At 39.5% G+C, this 21,929-nt stretch overlaps 1 protein-coding gene across 6 annotated transcripts in view; it reads left to right on the top strand.

Annotated features, from left to right (window-relative positions):
* The window catches only part of LOC149256273 (uncharacterized), a 115,083-nt gene that overhangs the window by 3,742 nt on the left and 89,412 nt on the right, over positions 1 to 21,929 (top strand). The window contains exon 2 of one of the 6 annotated variants that reach the window (XM_089460711.1): positions 6,267 to 6,377. The exons of the other annotated variants lie outside the window; for them this stretch is intronic. The gene's annotated coding sequence lies outside the window, so the exon portion shown is untranslated. The remainder of the gene's footprint in view (positions 1 to 6,266; positions 6,378 to 21,929) is intronic. 6 annotated transcript variants of the gene reach the window in all.

The following is a 21,929-nucleotide window of genomic DNA, read 5'->3' as shown; positions in this document are numbered from 1 at the left end:
TTATAAACATGATGTTGACTCTTTTGACTCGTGACAATATATCCTAAGACCCAACAAACCCTACAAGCATGAAGAACACGCTTTTACGTAGAAGACCATCAATAAAAAACCATGAAACCCATGCTTTAATAATAATAACTTTTTCTTTTCTTCTTTTGTTTGTTAAATAGGATACATATTGAGATGAGTACAACAACAAACTAGTTACATTTTCAATACGAGGAAACCCAAACTTGGGAGAAAACCCAACAACTTTTCTTCTGGGAGAAATTGTCTTTCAACAAGGTTCACAATTACAAATTATCTTAGAAATCTGTGCTAAAATCCAAGTCCAAAACTAGTCAAACTTGGTCAAAATTCTAGCTAGTCAATGTTTGTGAAACTGCCCAAAAATAGAGAAGTCAATGCTAGTCAACAGTCAAGCTTGGTCAAACCTTAAAAAACTTGGTCAGTTCGTGCTCTAATCAACTCCTTTTTTTTGCTGCTTCAAAAAATATGTTGTTGTGTGTGGGTGGTCGAAATGAGGTTGTCTCTTTGTGTATTTATACTTGTCAAATGGGTGGGTTGTGACTATTGGTCACACCCTTTCATGATGGGGCCGACTTGACAGTTTGGATCCTACATGAACCTATAAAATTAAACTTTTATATTTTAATTTTCATAATTTTCCTAGGTCAACTTAGGAGGCCTCTTTCCATGCAATAATACCTCTCGATGCTACACAAAAATCAACACTCCCTTTTAGTGAGGGAGGTATTCTCCTTGGTTGCAACAAATTTCCCCTTTAGCTGAAATTTCTTCTTCTTTGAGAAGAGTTCATGAGCTTGTCATGATGATGCATGTATATAGATAATTCCATCCTGGAGTGGGCAATGTAACTCCTCACATGCACATGAGTATCCAGGGCCATTTACCTCTAGCCAAAGTCCATTATGGCTCCTTAGGTAAATATATCTATCTCCTCTGGTCAAAGTCCTTTATGACCCAACCAAGTCCATTTGGCTTCTCAAGAGAGAATCTGGCCTTAGACCATTCACCCTCCTGTTCAAAGTCCTTTATGACCTAGCCAAGTTCTTTTGGCTTTTCAGGTGAATTACATCTATCTCCTTTGGTCAAAATCCTTTATGACCTAGCCAAGTCCTTCTAGCTTCTCAGGAGAAGATTTGTCCAATCCCATAATTTACTCCTGTAATTGCCTTGGGCTATTCACTTTTCAGTCAAATTCCTTTTTGACCTAGCTAAGTCTTTTGGGTTTTTCAGGTTATTATATCCATATCCCTTGGTCTAAGTCCTTTATGACCCAGTGAAAATCGCTAATGGCTTTAGTAGATGGTTTGCCCAATCCTGCAAAGACCTCATCACTCCTTAATGAGGGAGACATTTAACATCATACCAAGCTCGTCTCTGAAGTATGTCCATAATCTGGTCATTTGTGGATATGTACTGGAGCTCTATTGCTTCTCTCTGCACCATGTCTCAGATGAAGTGACCCGTCCATGTCCTTCTGGCTTTTGAAGCCACAATACTTCATGTCTTGTGATACTGGCTGCAGTATGCTCTGTGTTTGATTTATTGCTAAACCTGAACTTGTATATTCCTGCAACCTCACTTCATCTCCTAAGACATATCTCAAGCCATATCCAATTGTAAAACACAGGTGCCACATGTTTTGCTGCAACCCATTGTACATACCTCTGTTTAACCATAAACTGGTTGAGGGTGCTCACTGCAAAGCAAGTATTAGGCTTGTGTAAATTAGGCATAAAGATTCAATGAATTGCTTGTACATTGTGAGATCCACCAATTTTTAATCTCCAATCCAAGAAAGTGTATCCGACCATAATTCTACATTTCAATCTCAGAGGTCAACTCCCTCTGACACTGAAGCAGGTCTTCTTGTGATAGTTTTGGTTGCCCTCTCTATCATGGAAGCAAGTCCTTCTGCCATTGTTGCTCCCTTTGTCATGTAAGTAAGTCCATCTGCTGTTGTTGCTCCTTCTGTCATGTATGCAAGTCCTTCCTCAAAGAAGGCACTCTGCTCCTAGAGACCTTCTGTCTCTGAGCATTTTTGACAATCTTAACCCATGACATCCTCTTGGAAGGCTGCCCCTTCCACTTTGCCTAACTGTCTGCTCCCTCGGAACTAGAAGCTCTTTTGGTCATCTAGCACAGTCCTGGATGTCCTAACAATCTATACAATCTTTCCTTTCAAACAACAAACATTCTTATTGATTCTAAGCTTGAGTCCAAGAATTTGACCATCTGGTGATTGGAGCAAAAATCTTCTCGTAGTCCAATCCCTCTTACTCGAAGAATCCTCTTGTCACAACCTTGCCTTGTCCTTCTTGATGTTGCCATCTATTGCGAAAATCATTGTCTTGACAACTTTCATGATGTACCTGTAAACCTTATTCAAGAGGCCATGGAAGAAATAATTATAACCAAGCAAAAAATACAAAGACAAGAGGTTGACCAAAGAATAAAAATAATAATAATAATCAAGGGAGAAGAATATGAAGTACTTATCTCTTGATTAAGGAAGAAATTGCTCAGTGTAGGAAATTATCAACTCCCTCTTGATCCTTTCCTCCTTAATGAAGTCCATATGCAATGTCATCAAGCTTAGATTCCTTTGTTTCTTCATCCTGATAGAAATCCTGATATTTAGAGGCGGAGATGGGTTAGCCTTGCAAAAGTACCACTGTGAAATAGTACCACTAGTAATGTACAACTGAACTTTTATCATTATTGTCATAGACCATAACATTGTGATGATAGCCAATGCATAGTAGGCCGTGTTAATTTGGCAACACAGTGACAAATTCCAACCATGGGACGAGATTCCTCTTTTCGAGAGGACCAATTTTGACTATTGAAGCACTCAATTTGGACAAGGGAAAGTGAATTTTTGAATTAAAGCTCACATGTGCATATTTGATTAGGTCGGCCCTAAAGCAAACTGGACACCCTTGGAAGCCTATCAATACAAGTGACTTCAACCTCATTTGGACATCATCATTATGATCATTTCTTCTTCTTTCTTTTGTTTGGTCTCACACATGTCTGAGATGGTTTGTGGAAGTTTGCTCACACAAGTCTGAAATTGCGAGGTCCGAAGCTTGCACATGTATCTAGGGTTTTGGGTCACAATTGCAGGCTTGTCCCAGGCATATTTCCACTGTAACTGCAGGCATACAGGTCTATGTGTGCGGTTGAAGGGTTTTAGCCGCACAAACCACTCTCTCTCCTTGCAGTTGAGACCTAGGGTTTGAATTTTGTCAGTTGATCGCAGATTTCAGTTGACCACAAACAGTGATAGTTGATTACAGGCTTTTGAATTAGGGTTTTGATTATTGACATTGTTGGGTTCATCTCATGAATGTTGTTTAACTGTTTTTGCTGGATAGTTATATGGATGAAGATATGGATCATTGTACTCTCTTTTGCTGAATCATTCAATGGCAATCTAATAAGAAGAATTTGAAAGGGTTTTCCCCATAGTGGGTTTTGCCTTGGTCTCCGACCAGTCCTGGTGTCTCTATGTGTGAATGCTTTTTTTCTATTGTTCCTTTGTGTTCCGCTGCATTGATGATGATATCGTTCTTTCTATATAGTTGCATATGTTGCTGAATAGTGTTGTAAATCTGAATAATGATATGATGTTGTGGGGTAAATTTAATATGGAAATAATGAAATGCAATTATCAAAGCAAAGAACAATATAACCCTAAATAAAATTTAATATGGAATCAGAGCTGTGCTGAAGAAAAGTCATTGGAAATCACCCCTATGAAGACACCATTGATGGAAGCAAGAGAAGATGGAGGAGACCTAAAAGAATACTTGGGTTTGTAGGAAACCCCAGGCAATCTGGTTATTAGGGTTTAATGGATATTATAAGGTTAGGGTTTGAAAGAAACCCTGGATTATGACAAAGATTTGAGATATGCAATCTAGAAACCCTATCATGATCAATGTGAAGATGTTCTAGCACTTGTGATAGGTTTGATGCAACCCTAGATGGGATAGTCTCAATAAGGCCTTGGTTATTGATAAAGTTGATGAATAGATTGAAGGCATTAATGTTATATGGACAATGGTCAGTCATGAATCTTGAAGGCTGATTCAAGAGGGAGATGATTACCTCTCATTCAAGATAAGTACCCTTTTCAATTTATGTTACTCCTTTATGTCTTTACTCTCTTAGATTTATTGATTTGATTATTGATTATACTTCCTGCATGTATATTTGAGTATTTGGATACTTCTAACCTCCTAATAAGATGTGATAAGTGGATCCTTCTTAAGGATCATCTTAGGTGCAGGAAAAGATGGCTAGTGCAGAAAAAAAGAGCTAGTGCGGAAAAAGGAAAAGAGGAACTTGATGAAAATTGACAAAGTACTCTAGGTGCCTATGTCAAATAAGAAGGTGTACAAGTATTTGAATACTACAAGGTATAGATGGCGTATTGTTTCAATGTTATGTTTCAACTGCAATATTGGATGGCAAGGTAAACCCTTAGGTATGATGGATATATCCTCATCATGAATGGCTCATGCATGCATAAGTAAGTTTGATTCGTGGTACTCATGATGAGATGGTGCTCTTGGTATTGGACAAATATATTACATTCTATTAAGTCATAACAAAGTTACCTAGAAACATTGATTTTTGACATATTGGTATACTTGATATTTGGCAAAGCATCTTTCATTTTAGACATGATGGATTTTCTGATGATATGATGAAGGCTAGCACATTGATTCTTATATATGGTAGTTTGATACTAATGCTAATGCTTATGATAAGCATGATAAACATGATAATAGAAGTATAACAATAAGATTGATCTTCTTGTTGACCTTGATTAGCTTAGTAATTATGACATATGTTAAAATTTAATGTCTTGACTTAATAAATATAAAACAAGTAATGTAGTGATTATAATCTTTGAAGTATGATGATACACCTCTTAGCTGCCCTAATCATATGACTCTAACCCTTGATGAAAGTTTGATGTCATGATGAAGTAGTTGATGCTAACATGTTATGACCATAATGAATATATGTTTTAGAATATGATATAGTTTGATGATCTAACAGTTTTGCTGATGCATGACAATATTATGATAGGCAGGTTGGTGTGTTTAATGATGTTGACTGAATTGGCTTCCCATTAAGAGGGAGAAACTCTCCACAAGATCTCTACAATGATTATCATTTGCGTTAAATGTATAGAAGATTCTTTATTGTTGAAGTAATATTTTTGACATGAATAGACAAATATCTGATGTTGTTGGTTTGCAACAAGTTCTGGTTTGAAAAGAGAGGGTTTCACAAAGTATAAGCCCCAACCGCATGGAAGCAAGCTTATCAGTGCAGTTATAGCCTCCCAACTGCACAAAAGAAGGCTTATGGGTGTGGTTGTGCCTGTAGGTCACAAAAACTGAACCCTTTTGCATGAGATTAGGAGTGCACTTGGTGTATGACAGTTCTATAGATATGGAGCAGACAATAGAATGTTCTATGAGCATGAAAGTTTGAATGTTTGACTTACTATAGAGAATGTGAATGTGTTGACTAAACTTGTGTTTGCAAGGAACTGGAATATGCATATCAGTATGTTATTTTGATTTGATCATTGAAGCTAGTATATGACAGTATTTGATAACAATTGCAAGGGTTTGACAAGATTTGGCTTATTGGCTTGGAATTGATGATGCTTTAAAACTTTGACATGATGCTTGATAGTTCATAGATATGTTTTGGGTTATGGGCTAATTGAACTCACTATGATAACAAATTAGGGTTTTGACTTAGTAATTGATGATTTGCCTTGATGATAGTGTTATGTGGGCATAGTGACTTTCAGTGACTTATATTAGTATTCAATAGATATTCTGTATCGATTTCATTGGCTTTGGCACATTGGTTGAAGTATAAAACAATTGTCACTTATCCTTGATATATGCATTTGCATCTAGTGACAAAAATAATTCATGTTATGATTATATGAATGGCTTGATGGAATTTGATATTGCTTAAATAACAATTTGTTGACATGACAATAGATGAAGTCATGACTTGGTATTTGGATGTGAGCTCTACTTGACATTTGGTTTGAAGAGTTTGTCACAAGGATATTGGCAGAAACTTTTATGATTTTGATATTAGTTTTGATTTGGAATCTAAGGCTCGATAAGCTGACTTAGTTGATTTGATTGCACAACATTGATTTGTGTAAGGCTGAGCATATTGGTTTGCAGAAATAATTGTATGAAGCAAGCTCCCCGAGCTTGGTATGTCCGCATTGACAGTTTCCTCGTGAAGCCAGGAAGATGTGCAAATCCAAACCTCTACTTCAAAAGAAGTCCAAGGTATGACTTTGATTTGGTTTTATATGATGCTAGTTTGTTCTTGATAGATAATGGGCCTCTGATGATCAAAGTAAGAGGGAGATGGCCTTTGAAGTTCGAAATGAATAAATATGACATGATGAATTATGTTCTGAAGTTTGGAAAAGAAAATCTATATTGTGAAGCTATTAAAGAAAGTGGAAATGCAAAACCTTGGAAACTCCGATTAAATTTCAAGAAGTTACAAAGAGATATTGTTGAAACTAACGTAGCAATCGACAATGGATTGAAGCATGATGTTCCGTGTGAACACCTGTCTGTATATATGTGTGTGTGTGTGTTTTGCATAGAACCTAAGTGAATTCATGATCGATCCACTTCATACAGATTGAGTTGCCACCAAGCACCCTTCGAGATATTTGCATTTGATGATCAATTTTTGGTTTGAGATATTCTTCCCATGATATGTGACTGCATGGATGTACTGATGCTGTTTGGGATCGTTATTGATGAGCACATTTGGGTGCTGCCTTAGTATGAGATCTGCCATGATGTTCTTGCATGAGAAGTCCGTAGCTTTAAGCACGATCGAGGTTGAGTACGATGTTGCTGGCATGGCTAGCTGTGAGGCAGGTTGAAGAAGCTCTTTGAAGAGCTGTTTGAGTAGGTTTTGAATATGATAGGGATACATTGTGATAATAATGAGTGGGATCCGATTGGCGGAGAATCCCGTATATAGCTGGGATTGAGATATCTTCATATATTGAGACAGTGCTGCTGTACGAGACAAGCTTAAGCTTGTGGTTGCTACCTCCGTGAAAGGGAGGATAAATAAGGTATCCCTTTTGTGATATAAGTTTGTTCTAACATAATATTTGATTTGATGACCTGTCTGAACAAGAGACTGTTGCTATTGAGACATGATGATTGAACTCTTCAATGAGTTGTTCAAGCCGATACCAGAGATGAGCACAATGATATGTTTCTGATCTCTAGAGAGCTGGACCGATCGAGAACACTGAGCCAACTCTCCCCCTTGTTTGAGCTCCCAGGGTGAGGAATTGAGATGGAGGGCTCTTGGGGTTTAGGGATCTCTAGACAATAGGGTCATAGATGTTGCTCCCCTATTTGTCACCCATAGGGTCAGAGATGTTAGCTCCCCTATCTTGGTCTATGCAGAGTATACCCCAATTGGTATCATACCCACGAGCTAGGCTTGTTGGGAATACTGCTCCCTGTTTGGCCAACGGGTTGAGAGAGTGCTTGGTGGTGTACAACCCAAGCTGATTATGATGCAAGTGTTCTACCACATCACTATTGCGGGTCATTGTTGGGAAGATCAGTGGGCAATAGGATGGCTTGAGATGTGCTTCCCTATGCGATAACTCCTTTTGCTCGATATGGGTGGAAGATGTTTGCTCCCCGATGAGATTCTCGGTTGAGATGTGCTCCCCTATGCAATTCCGGGTTGAGACTAAGCTTCCCTACGTGGATTTAGGTTGAGATGTGCTTCCTGATGTTATTCTGGATTAAGCTAGGCTCTTCGATGTTGATGCAGGTCGTAGATTTGGCTCCCCGCCGATGTTTCTCGGGTAGTAGCATTGGGCTCCCCACTGGCAGTGATTCCGGGTGGTAGTAGTGGCTCCCCGATGGATAGAGGGTGGTAGCTTGGGCTCCCCTCCGATGTCAAATTCTTCTTCTTTTAGATTCAAGAATGTTCAACATATGAGCAGAGACAATCAAGAGATAAACAGGGATGAGCAGAGATGAGCACTGACGACATTTGATGACAAGATACTTGAGATTGGATATGATTTGATGACATGATACTTGTGATGATTACATGATGCAGTTGGAATTTCTCCCTAGCTGAGAGGGAGTGTTAATTTGGCAGCTCAGTGACAAATTCCAACCATGGGACGAGATTCCTCTTTTTGAGAGGACCAATTTTGACTATTGAAGCACTCAATTTGGACAAGGGAAAGTGTATTTTTGAATTAAAGCCCACATGTGCATATTTGATCAGGTCGGCCCTAAAGAAAATTGGATACCCTTGGAAGGCTATAAATACAAGTGACCTCAACCTCATTTGGACATCATCATTATGATCACTTCTTCTTCTTTCTTTTGGTTTGGCTCGCATAGGTTTGAGATGGTTTGTGGAAGTTTACTCGCACATGTCCGAAATTGCAGGGTCTGAAGCTCCCACACGTATCTAGGGTTTTGGGTCACAATCACAGGCTTGTCACAGGTAAATTTTGGCTGTAACCGCAGGCGTGCAGGCTTATGCGTGCGGTTGAAGGGTTTCAGCCGCACGCACGACTCTCTCTCCATGCTGTTGAGACCTAGGGTTTGAATTTCGTCAGTTGACCGCAAATTTTGCTGAGAAATCTATAGGGTTTTACTTTTCTTAATTATTAGCTTCTTCTCTTATTATTATATTGTTCTTATCATCAAACAACTACCAAAACAAGAAGATCAACAATACACAGGATATAGGTTGCAAGCCAGAGCCAAAACATCTCCACTTGAGAGAAAAACCCACAAATCTCTTCTCTCCTTATAGAGTCTTCAAATGACGAATTCCAAGACCTCTAGACGAAGACCAATACCCTTCCAAGACCAAGCCAAACCTTCTTGATGATGTGTTGCTTCTAGTCAAGTCAAACCCAGTCAAATCTCTTCCAGTTGCACAACTTTGACCCCCAACTACAAAATTTTGGCCTCTACTGTAGGCCTCAAATTTTCGGCGTAGGTCTGAAATTTTCAGCGCATGCAACAACTACTGCTTCCACACGTGAGCAAATCTTTGGCTTCCGAAGCTTCCTTTGACTTTCGCTCGAGTTGCTTCTCCTTCTAGTGCTTCTAGGTGTCCTAATAGTCCCTTCTTCGACCTTCTTTCTGCAATTTCCTAAACTTCGACCTTGCAACGTCAAAACCTAACCTTCCTTCTTCTCACGTGTAAGAGAGAGAGAGAAATTACCCAACCCTTGGTCCTTGGTCCTAAAAGAATGTTGAATGAATTAATTTCGAATGAGCAAACAGCTCAATCATAATACAGAGATATTTACAATAATAGAAACATCAGGTTTCTATGTAGAATATAGAAACACTCAGTTTCATCAAAGAAACTGCTAAAAGAATATAAATAGCAACAGCTAAAAGGAATGAGCATTAAATGCTAAATAGGAATATTCTAATATATTCTAATACCCTCCCTTAATGCTCAATCTATTTACAACACCAATAGACCCTCTGAATTTTACAAATTTATCAGGACCAAGAGGCTTGGTGAAGATGTCGGCGGGCTGCTCTGTTGTGGGAACATATTGCAACTGAACTGAGCCGTCTTCAACAAGCTGGCGAATGTAGTGGCAATGAGTTTCCACATGCTTTGTTCGTTCATGAAAGACAGGATTCTTGGCAAGTTTGAGCACTCCCTGATTATCACAAAACAAAGAAGTAGGCCCTGTCTGGGAAACATGCATATCTGCCAGCATACGTCGAAGCCAAACTGCCTCACAGGATGCCTTAACTGCTCCCCGATACTCGGCTTCTGTTGAGGAGAGAGCCACTGCCTGTTGCTTCTTACTAGTCCAAGTAACAGCACCGGATCCTAGATTAAACACATACCCAGCTGTAGATTTACGGTCATCAACCGAACCAGCCCAGTCAGAATCAGTGTAACCACTGAGAATAGGATTGGAACTTCGAGTGTATAGGAGGCCATAATCAGAAGTGCCACGCACATATCGTAGCACACGCTTTGCTGCTTGCCAATGATTAGCTTTAGGAGCGGACATGAAGCGAGAAATGTAGCTTACTGCAAAACTGATGTCAGGTCTGGTAGCAGTAAGATAGATGAGACTGCCCACTAATTGCCTGAATAAAGTTTCATCCACAAGGGGAGAGGATGACTGAGCTGAAAGTTTGAGCCCTGGTTCCATAGGAGTCGTGGCCGGTTTGCAATCCTGCATTCTGAATCTGTCCACAAGATTTTTGGCATACTTGGACTGAGAGAGAAAGATCTGATTTTCAGTCTGCCAAACTTCAACCCCCAGACAATAATGAAGAAGCCCCAAGTCTGTCATCTCAAAAGTTCTGCATAAATCTTGTTTGATCCCATGGATCAAATGTGCAGAGCTGCCAGTAATGATAAGATCATCCACATAGACAACCACAAACAAGATATCATCACCGGTATGCTTGATGTACAGGTTTGCATCAGAAGGGCTCCTCTGAAAACCCTGATCTGTCAGGTACTGATCAATTTTCATGTACCAAGCCCGAGGAGCTTGTTTCAATCCATAGATTGCTTTAGCTAACCGACACACTTTCTGTTCTTGACCAGCAACCTTGAATCCTGGAGGCTGCGTCATGTAGACTTCTTCTTGGAGATCACCATTTAGGAAAGCACTTTTTACATCCATCTGATGAACTTTCCAATTGAACTGAGCTGCTAGGGCAAGAACAAGCCTTATGGTACTCATCTTGGCTGTAGGAGCAAAAGTCTCCTCATAGTTGATGCCTTCCTTCTGTGAAAATCCTTGAGCCACAAGCCGAGCTTTATACTTGTCTATGGTTCCATCAGCTTTGTATTTCACTTTATACACCCATTTGCAGCCTATGGGCTTTTTGTCTGCAGGAAGATCAGAAAGTGTCCATGTGTGATTCTTCTGAAGACTCTGGAATTCGGCTTCCATAGCATGTTCCCACTCAGATGTACCCTTAGCCTCTGAATAGGTTTGAGGCTCAAAAGTACTGTGCAGGTTAGCCATAAGAGCAAAATTGACTGTAGACTGTTGTCTGTTCTTATGTCTAGAAGTTCTGCCTTCAAGGAGCTCATCATCCCGGAGATCACCAATGGTTTTAGCCCACCATTTTGGCCGAAGAGTAGAAGAAGCAATAGCAGAAGTAGAGGAACCAATATCAGGAGGAGGTGGAGGAGACTCAAGAGCAATAGGGGCCGCAAGAGGAGGGTTATTTTCTGGAGGAAGCTCAAATAGAGTATGATCAAATACTGATGCTACATCATCCCTCCCATCAGGTGGACCGACCGGAAGAAGAACACTGTGAGGCTGATCCTCAGAACACTGCTTAGAAGAAGAAGACTGAAAAATTCCTCTGTCTTCATCAAATACTACATCCCGACTGAAGCTAAGACAACCAGCGGCTATATCTATCAGCCTATAGGCCTTGTGATGATCACTGTACCCTGTCATCATGAGTTTCTGGCTTTTGGAATCCAACTTAGATCGCTTAGCAGCTGGAATCCAAACATATGCAACTGAGCCAAATACTTTGAGATGACTGATCTTAGGCTTTCGGCCAGACCAAACCTCTTCAGGAGTCTTCCCTGTAACAGCCTGAGTGGGTGATCTGTTAAGAAGATAAACAACAGTAAATACTGCTTCAGCCCAGAATTTGTTTGGAACACTCCTGTGTTGTAGCATGGAACGAGCCATTTCAACAACCGTGCGATTGCGACGCTCGACAACACTGTTTTGCTGAGGAGTGTAAGGAGTGGTTAATTGACATTTGATGCCATGAATATCACAGAAGTTGGCAAACGCTGAAGAACAAAATTCCCCCCCATTGTCGGTCCTAAGGGTCATGATGTTACAACCAGATTCTTTCTCCACTAATGTTTTAAACTTCTGAAAGGTACTAAGAACATCAGATTTATTTTTTAAAAAATATACCCACATCTTTCTACTGAAATCATCTACAATAAGTAAAAAATATTTGCAAGCAGTGATAGAAGCTGTATTCATAGGTCCGCAAATATCAGCATGAAGTAACTGAAGTACCTTAGATGCGCGCCAAGATTCTCCATTTTTGAATGAAGACCGATGTTGCTTTCCCGCTTGACAGGCGCTGCATACCCCCAACCGCTGAGTCTGAATATCAGGTAATCCAGACACAAGTCCCTCCCTAGAGAGCTGAGAGAGATACTGCATATTGAGATGCCCATATCGCTGATGCCATAGAGTGCTGATAGGAGAAATACGTGCTGCTAGAGCCACTTCTGGAGAGTCACCGGTGTCAAGTAGCCTGTATAAACCATGATCTTCTAGGCCAACAGCAACTGTTAAACTAGACTCCCTGTCAATAATGGAGCACTTGTGGGTACTGAACACTACATCAAGTTGAGGAGAATTCCTCATAATCTGGCTGACAGATAGCAGATTAATTTCCATACCAGGAACATAGTATACATTCAGAAATATAAGTGTGCACCCACCAGACTGAATTTGAACTGTACCTCTACCAGCTACTGTGTACTTTTCACCTCCGCCAAATACCACGGAATCACTGAAAGGTGAGAAGTCAATAAACCAGTCACGCCTGTGAGAAAAATGACGTGATGCGCTAGAATCAATGTACCATGCAGAGGAAGGAACATGATCTGAAGACCTTTTAGCCATAAAGGCGTAAAAGGCAGACTCTGTTTGCTCGGAATGTTCTGCAACATTTGCTGTCTGATGTGGCCCTCCCTGTTTCCTCTGTTCAGAAGCAATCCTCTGTCGGCAATCTTTCTTCATGTGACCGAACCTGTGACAGTAATTACACTGCACACTTTTCTTCCGAGCAGGATCAAAAGGCTGAGAGGAGCCTTTCTGCTGAAAGGACTGAGAGGACTGAGATTTTGCAGAAAATGCATTTTCCGAGGACACTGATGAAGCACTACTACCAAACTGCTGTTTCCACCGATCCTGCTGCAAAAGTTTGGTACATAAATCTGGAAACTTCAGATCAACATTTGTGGTGGTAATGTTGAGCGTTTCAATGAAGTGTTCATAAGATTTCGGTAGACTTTTCAAAGTAATGACTACCATATCTTCCTCCTCCATGGTCCGACCAATGGCTTCGAGTTGATCTCGAATGTCTTTAATTTTGTTGAGATGTTCCTGTAAAGACATATGTTCGTCCATCATGATGGAGAACAACTGATTTTTGAGAAAAAAAGCTCTGCTTTTATCAGATGTCTCCTGCAGTTCTTTCAACTGTTGCCAGATTTCAGCAGCTGTCTTGCCAGAAGGGATCTGTGGTAACTGATCATCAGCGACAGAGAGCTTGAGAAGCATAACAGCCTCTCGATTTCGATCATCAAATTTATCTTGATTGGTCCCGGCTGTACCGGGACGAAGCTCTTTGCCCAAAATGAGTTGATCAAGACGCCTGTACTCAAAAATGGTCAACATTCTTTGTTTCCAAATGTTATAGTTGCTGCCATTAAAGCGTTGATTTCCTTCTAACATCAGATTGGTAAGTGTGGCCATTTTCCCAAAGAAAATACAGAAGTCTGACACACAAGAACAATGTAGCTATTTGTTTATCCTGGTGTAAATTAAAGAACAGACTTTGTCCTGCTAAATTTTTTTTTTTACCCAGCAAAAATATCTCTCCAGTCTAAAACAATAGAAATACTGCTAGCACAAAATACAGTTCTGAGAATACAGTTTCCCACAGGAGAATGCAAGTCTACCACAAGTGTATACTGATGCAATAAACAGATGTCACAGGTCTGAGTTTGTAATGGAGGCTGTCAGGATCACAAGAGAAAAAAAATTCCGCTGATTGGTAACACACTGCCGGCAACCAGAACCACAAATACAGCAAATATGAAGATTGAAAAATGGACCCACGTGTGCTGTCTCAGCTTCACTTTTCTGCTGATTGGTAACACACTGCCGGCAAACACCACGGATTGGGAACGCTGATAAAGCAAATACGAGGATCTAAACAAATTGGCCCACGTGAGCTATCAAAGCTTCACGTCACGTCTCAACTATATACGTCTCAGAGGTATAGTTCCACAGGTGTATACGCTTTATATATATACACGGGTTTGATAACACACGCGTATGACTGAAATATATCAGCGTTTGAAATATATCAGAAATATAACGCTTGAAATACAATGAACCATGGGTTTCAAATATGTATCCACGGGTCTGAAATATATATCCACGGGTTTCAAATGTATATATGAACCACGGGTTTCAAATATGTATCCACGGGTTTGAAATATATATCCACAGGTTTCAAATGTGTATCCACGGGTTTCAAATGTATATCCACGGGTTTGAAATTACACGCGTATCCACAGATATCCACGGGTTTGACAACGTTTGAAAATAAAACCACGAATTTGCCCGCAGATCGAATTTTCAAACCACGACTCCGACTTTCAAAAAAACAAATGAGTTTTGAGAGAAAACACCTAGATCACGATTGCTGAGGAATTCCACGTTGTGGTCGAGTAGCCGCCAGGCGAAGAAGAAGATAGCCGGATTCACGATTCCAAGCAAACTGGCCAGCCAAAAAAAAAATTCCGCTCCCACGAAAACAATCACCGCCACAAAGTTATTTCCTTAATAAAATGATCATGCAAGGGAAGAATCCATCTCTGTATCGAGATGGACGACTGTAAGCTTTTATCACAGCGAGCAAAGCCGAGGCTAAGACTCAGTGAAGGCTGCCTGGCTTACAGAGGGCTCGACCTTAGAAAGGACTCAAGAGATTACGATGCAGAGAGAATTATTGTTCAAGAAATCTCTTAACCTTGCTCTGATACCATAAAAGAATGTTGAATGAATTAATTTCGAATGAGCAAACAACTCAATCATAATACAAAGATATTTACAATAATAGAAACATCAGGTTTCTATGTAGAATATAGAAACACTCAGTTTCATCAAAGAAACTGCTAAAAGAATATAAATAGCAACAGCTAAAAGGAATGAGCATTAAATGCTAAATAGGAATATTCTAATATATTCTAATAGGTCCTTCTTCCTTTTTCGCTTCCCTTCTTCTGCTTCTCCTTCGCTTGGATGATGAGAAGATGAGTGAGTGTCCATAGGAGGTCGAGTTCCCTACTATATATAGGCTTCCAAGGAGGACGACATGCCCTAATGAGGCCGACTTCTTAGCTGCCATGTCGACTTGGACTTGGAGGGTATTTTGACTCTTTTAAATACAAAAATAATTCTTTTTACATGTTGCAATGTGCCCAATGGGCTCTTCTTCCTATGAGGATGACTCTATTGGCTTTTTGACCCTAGAACAAACCCCAAAAGCACTCAATGGGTGCTTGACTTCTAAATAAAATGACCTTGAGCATGAAACTAATGCTACAAAATAACAATATTTTTTTTTCATTTTATAATATACAAGAATTAATAGTACATTTCATATTTATGAAGACCGAACTTAGTTACACATTTCAACACTTCCTCTTAACTAGGGAAGTATTCATAAATGGTATTTGGACATTCTCAAATAGAAGAGATCTCATAAGAATAGTTGGATTGGTAATCCATCTCATAAGCTATCAGTTCAACTTATCTCTTTGCATCATATCAACCAACATTGTCACATAGCAAGGCCTTGACTAACAACTCTATCTCTCCACAAGATTAGAGCACAATGTTGGCGAGACTAATGACTGATAGACACCATCATTATTGTCTCTCTAGGCACATACCCCACTCCGGTGTTCATTGGGTATGTCCTAGGACAATTCCTATCTTGGAATAACACATCAAATTTCTTCTTTGACTACTCTTACATCCTGGATGCTCTACCTCATCCTCAAAGAGTATCAAAAGCCAGATGCTTACCCAATCCTCTATTCTTTCTTCACCGTATGAAGATAAGAATGATGTGTTTATCTCTCCCTCTCAACCAGGGAGGATATATCAACCAATCCAAGCTTGTATCTCAAATACACAAGCTTCTTATTAGGAAGAGATTTTGTCAAAATGTCAACTACCTGCTCATCGGTGGAGATATACTGTAGTTGCAACACTCCATCTTGCACCAAATTTCGTATGTAGTGATACTTGTTATTTATGTGCTTTGTCTTTCCATGGAACACTGGGTCTTCAGACAACCTTATACAACTGGTGTTATCACAATGTATCACCGTAGGGTCCATCGGTCCTTCAAACAAGTCAGACAACAACTTCCTCAACCAGACAACTTCTCTGCTTACTTCATAGGTTGCAATGTATTCAGCCTCAACACTACTCAAAGCAACTGATTCTTGCTTTCTACTCATCTAGGATATCATGGAGGATCCCAAACTAAAACATCCTCCATTAGTGCTTCTCCCATCCATCTCACTGCCTCCCTAGTCAGAATTTGTATATCGAATAAGGTGGACATTATTCTTCTTATCATACTTCAGGCATTAGTGGATTGTTCCTCACGGATATCTCAGTATATGCTTGGCTGCTATCCAATGATCATACTTGGGCTCTAGCTGGAACTGACTGAGAATATTCACTGCGAAACAAATGTCTGGTCGAGTATTCACCAGGTACATCAGAGAGCCAACCAATTGTCAATATCTGGTCGGATCCACAGGGCTTGAATAAAAAATTCTTAGCCTCTTCAAATTTGTGACCATGAGGGTTGTCATAAGTTTGCAATCCATCATGTCAAACCTTATCAACATCTCAATTACATATTTCCCTTGACCTAGATATATCTCATCAGGTCCTTGCCAGAAATCCAACCCCAAATAGTAGTGCATCAACCCTAGATCCTTCATATCGAATTTTGTTGTAGATGCTTCTTGCACTCTTGAATATGACCTTCCACACTTGTCATGAGCAGATCATCCACATATAGAAGAATGATTACTGGCTCATCCTTCACAACCTTGATATAAAGATTTGGATCAACATAACTCTTCGAGAAGCCCAATCTTTGCAAATATGTGTCCATTCTAGCATACCAAGCCCTTGGTGCTTGCTTAAGGCCATAAAGTGCCTTCTTCAACCTGCAGACATGAGTCTCTCTATTCACTTCAAATCCCAAGGGTTGTTCTATATAGACTTCTTCATTGATAGTGCCATTCAGGAATGTTGTCTTGAAATCCATTTGATGGATGTTCCATCCGATTGATGATGCCAAAGAGACCAACAATCGTGTCGTTGTACACCTTACTATAGGTGTGAATCTCTTTTCATAATCGATGCCTTCTTGTTGGGAAACACCCCTAGCCAGAAATCTTGCCTTATATTTATCAATACTTCCATCCGCTGCATGTTTAATCTTGTAAAGTCACTTGGAAGTTACCACAGATTTGTCTTCAGGCCTAGGAATGATTTCCCAAACTCCATTCTTCATTATCTATTGATATTTTGTATTCATAGCATCTTTCCACTCTTGATGTTTGACAACATCTTCAAAGGTGGATGGCTTTTCTTCGATTAACTTCGTCATATAGACTGCATACCCTAAATATCTTTTGGGCTTCTTGCTTTCCCTAAACGTGCGCTTGACTGCTCCATGTCCCTCTGCATATAGAAGAGTAGACTTTAACCACTTATGTCTCTTTCTACTCTCGGGATGATGACTTGTTGCATAGGTTCACTGGGACCTTCTTCTTCATGATTTGAATTCTCTTCCTCCCTAGTGCATTCTTCTTCGAATATTGGAAGTTCTTCATCATTAGAGTCAATCAGGAGTTCCTTTGATTTCTTGAATGAAATACTTTCATCAAAGATTACATCTCAGCTTACTTCTATTTAGGGTCTTTCCTTTATGTAGGTTCTATATGCCTTTGAAGTGTTACTATACCCAACAAATATTCCCTTCATGCTTGTACGATCCAATTTCTTCCTTTTATCTTTCAGAATGTGAATATAGACAGGACATCCAAATATTCAGAGATGGTCTACGCTTGGTTTCTTCCCATGAATGCTTCTTCAGGAGTCATGTTGTTTAGAGATTTGTGAGGACTTCGATTTTGAATGTAGACAACAATTTTTGTTGCTTCTCCCAACAGAAACTTCGACAAGTCTTGATCATGTAACATGGCTCTTACACTTTCCTCAATTGATCGATATTTTCGTTCAACAACTCCATTTTGATTAGGATTATATGGGATTATCAACTCCCTCTTAATCCTAGCCTCGTTATAGAAAGCTATGAGTTCCTTAGATGTGTACTCTACTCCAATTTCATATCTTAGTGCCTTTATCCTTCTTTCTATAAGGTTCTCTACTTCAGCTTTGAATTCTTGAAATTTGTCGAATACTTCATCCTTGAACTTTAGCAAATATATCCAAGTTTTCCTTGAGTGGTCATCAATGAATGTTACATAGTATAGATGACCTCCAAGAGACTTCGCAGGCATAGGACCACAAACATCAGAATGAATGAGATCCAAGATTTCTTTTGACCTTGAAGCACTACTTCCAAATGGTCTCTTGACATTTTTCCCTAATGCACATCCCTTGCACACTCCTTCATGATCTTCTTTGAGTTCAGGCATGCCATTCACCATTGAGTTTAGAGTTGGTAGGATTTTGTAGTAAAGGTGTCCAAACCTTTGAAGCCAAAGTTCACATAGACTTACTTCAATGTGAACCAATGCTTGAGAGAGACGTGTCAACAACCTGTAAAGTCTTCCTTCACAAATTCCAATGACTTTTGCATTATTGATGCTAGAGTATTTGTCCCATACTACAACTTTTCCATCTATGAAAGCGACTCTATCTCCCTTATCTTCTAAACATGAAATAGAAAGTAGATTCTTTTGCAAACCTGGTATGAACAATATGTTGTTGAGATAAATATTTCCTCCATTGTCTAGCTCTAGCGAAGTTGATCTAATTCTTCTTACATGATAACTCTTCTTGTCACCAAGCTCAACTAAGTAGGAAGATTTTCCTCTTGATAAGGTCTTTAGTTGCTTGTGCTCACCTGTCATATTTGAGGATGCTCCACTGTCAATTACCCATATGTTTTCATCTTGAAACGTAACTGTAAGTGCTGAGAATAACCCTTTGTCTTTTGTAGTGGAAGTCTTTGTCACATGATTCTTAATAGATAATAAGAGATTCCAAAAAGCTTTGATGCCGTGCTTGAGGTGGCTTGCCATCATGGAGAACTGCTTAAATGACTTCTTCAATGATGTAGTGATTTTCATCATGCCCTTAGTCAACCTCAACTTTGATACCATGTTGAGAAATATACAGGGATGCAATTAGGATGATTTCTCTTAAACTTGATAACTGCTTGAGATGTCTTTTTACTTTTCTTAATTATTAGCTTCTTCTCTTATTATTATATTGTTCTTATCATCAAACAACTACCAAAACAAGAAGATCAACAATACATTGGATATAGGCTACAAGCCAGGGCCAAAACCTCTCCACTTGAGAGGAAAACACACATATCTCTTCTCTTCTTATAGATTCTTCAAATGGCGAATTCCAAGACCTCTAGGCGAAGACCAATACCCTTCCAAGACCAAGCCAAACCTTCCTGATGATATGCTTCTTCTATTCAAGCCAAACCAGTCAAATCTCTTCCAGCTGCACAACTTCGACCCCCAACTATAGAATTTCAGCCTCTACTGCAGGTCTGGAATTTTCGGCCCCTGTAACAACAACTGCTTCCACACGTGTGAGCAAATCTAGGGCTTCCAAAGCTTCCTTTGACCTTCACTTGAGTTTCTTCTCCTTCTAGGGCTTGTAGGTTATAGGTGTCCTAATAGTCCCTTCTTTGACCTTCATTCTGCAATTTCCTTAACTTCGATCTTGTAGCATCAAAACCCTAGCCTTCCTTCTTCGCACGTGAGAGAGAGAGAGAGAGAGAGAGAGAGAGAGAGAGAGAGATTACCCAAACCTTCGTCCTTCATCAAGAGAGAGAGAGATTACCCAAACCTTCGTCCTTTGTTCTTCTTCCTTCATCGCTAGCCTTCTTATGCTTCTACTTCGCTTAGATGATGAGAAGATGAGTGAGTGTCCATAAGAGGTCGAGTTCCCTCGTATATATAGGCTTCGAAGAAGGATGCATGCCCTAATGAGGCTGACTTCTTAGCTGCCAAGCCAACTTGGTCTTGGAGGGTATTTTGACTCTTTTAAATACAAAATTAATTCTTTTTACATGCTACAATGTGCCCAATAGGGTCTTCTTCATTTGACAATGACTCTATTGGCTTCTTGACCCTAGGACAAACCCTAGAAGCACTCAATCGCTGCCTGACCTATAAATAAAATGACCTTGAGCATGAAACTGATGGTACAAAATAACAATAATAATTTTTCTTTCATTTTATAATATACAAGAATCAATAGTACATTTTGTATTTATGAAGACCAAACCTAGTTACACATTTCAATAGTTTTCAGTTGACCGTAGGGTTCGACAATTGACCGCAAATAGTGAAAGTTGATTACAGAGTTCTGAATCGGGGTTTTGATTATTGGCATTGTTGGGTTCATCTCATGAATGTTGTTTAGTTGTTTTTGCGGGATAGTTGTATGGTTGAAGATATGGATCATTGTACTCTCTTTTGCTAAATCATTCAATGACAATCTAATAAGTAGAAGAATTTGAAAGGGTTTCCCTCGTAATGGGTTTTTCCCTGTTCTCCGACCAATCCTGGTGTCTCTATGTGTGAATGTTTTTTCTTCTATTGTTCCTTTATGTTTCGTTGCATTGATGATGATATTGTTCTTTCTATATAGTTGCATATGTTGCTGAATAATGTTGTGAATCTGAATAATGATATGATGCTGTGGGGTGAATTTAATATGGAAATAATGAAATGCAAATATCAAAGCAAAAAACAATATAGCCCTAAAGAAAATCTAACAGGCCAAACCCATCCGTCCTCTTTCAATAAGCAATGCTTCCTCCACATGCATACCTAGATTTTTCAACTTTGGGATTAGGTATGATCCTGCCATTTAGGCGTGCAAACACCAAAAAGACTATGATGGGTATATAGTAGACAAAGAGACCAACTATTAAGCTAGGCAAAACCAGCATCAGTCTCATGTTTCTCGCAAGGCCTTCCGAAGCTGTGCCTATGATTCTGATTGTGAGTTCTATATGGTGCCAGTTTATAATAATGATCCAGACAATTATCCCGCATAGTACAAAGATAAAAAGAAGAATGAAAATCCTCAGTGCCAGGCTTATTTCCTCCCTGCAATCTTTACTCACAGCCAGGCCATGGACCATAAGACATTGATGAAAACAAGAATCAAAATAGAAAAGCAAAGGCAGGAATACACTATCTGTTTTGTGTAATGCCTAAGGAGCCAGAGAAGACCAAATAAGAAGGGGATACTCAGAATCAGTGTTATTACAAGTGTCCAAACCATGTCCTTCAAAAGATGCTTGCTGCTCCCAGGCACTACAAGATTTGGGTAATATTCCAATTGTATTACACGATTTGGGTGATAACCCAAATGTTCATATGCTCCATCAAAACCTAATCCTTGATCCCTTATGTTAACACTGAGTGAAGATTTTGTACAAGTGCTGGAATTTGTATCATAGACATAAGAGGAAACATTTCTGTAATTTCTGTTGCGGTGGACAATTGAAAATATTCCAAACGCAAAGGTCGCCAATACCAAAATGACAAATACGATTAGAAAGGGTATGTCCCGGAAATACCTGCGGCCATTGTTATATCTGATTGGATGGTAGTCTTCCTGCTGAGAAGAAGATATTTCCGTCTCTTGTAGGCCAGATTTATTCAACAAAGGCTCTTTCTGGAACGTTCGACCTTACTAAATTGACCCTCGGTTA

The sequence above is a fragment of the Pinus tabuliformis genome, chromosome 7, assembly GCF_031772625.1.
Source record: "Pinus tabuliformis cultivar Carrire ecotype Pingquan chromosome 7, CPIR1, whole genome shotgun sequence".
NCBI lineage: Eukaryota > Viridiplantae > Streptophyta > Pinopsida > Pinales > Pinaceae > Pinus > Pinus tabuliformis.
Note: the sequence above shows the minus strand (reverse complement) of the source record. Positions and strands in the feature narration are given on the sequence as shown.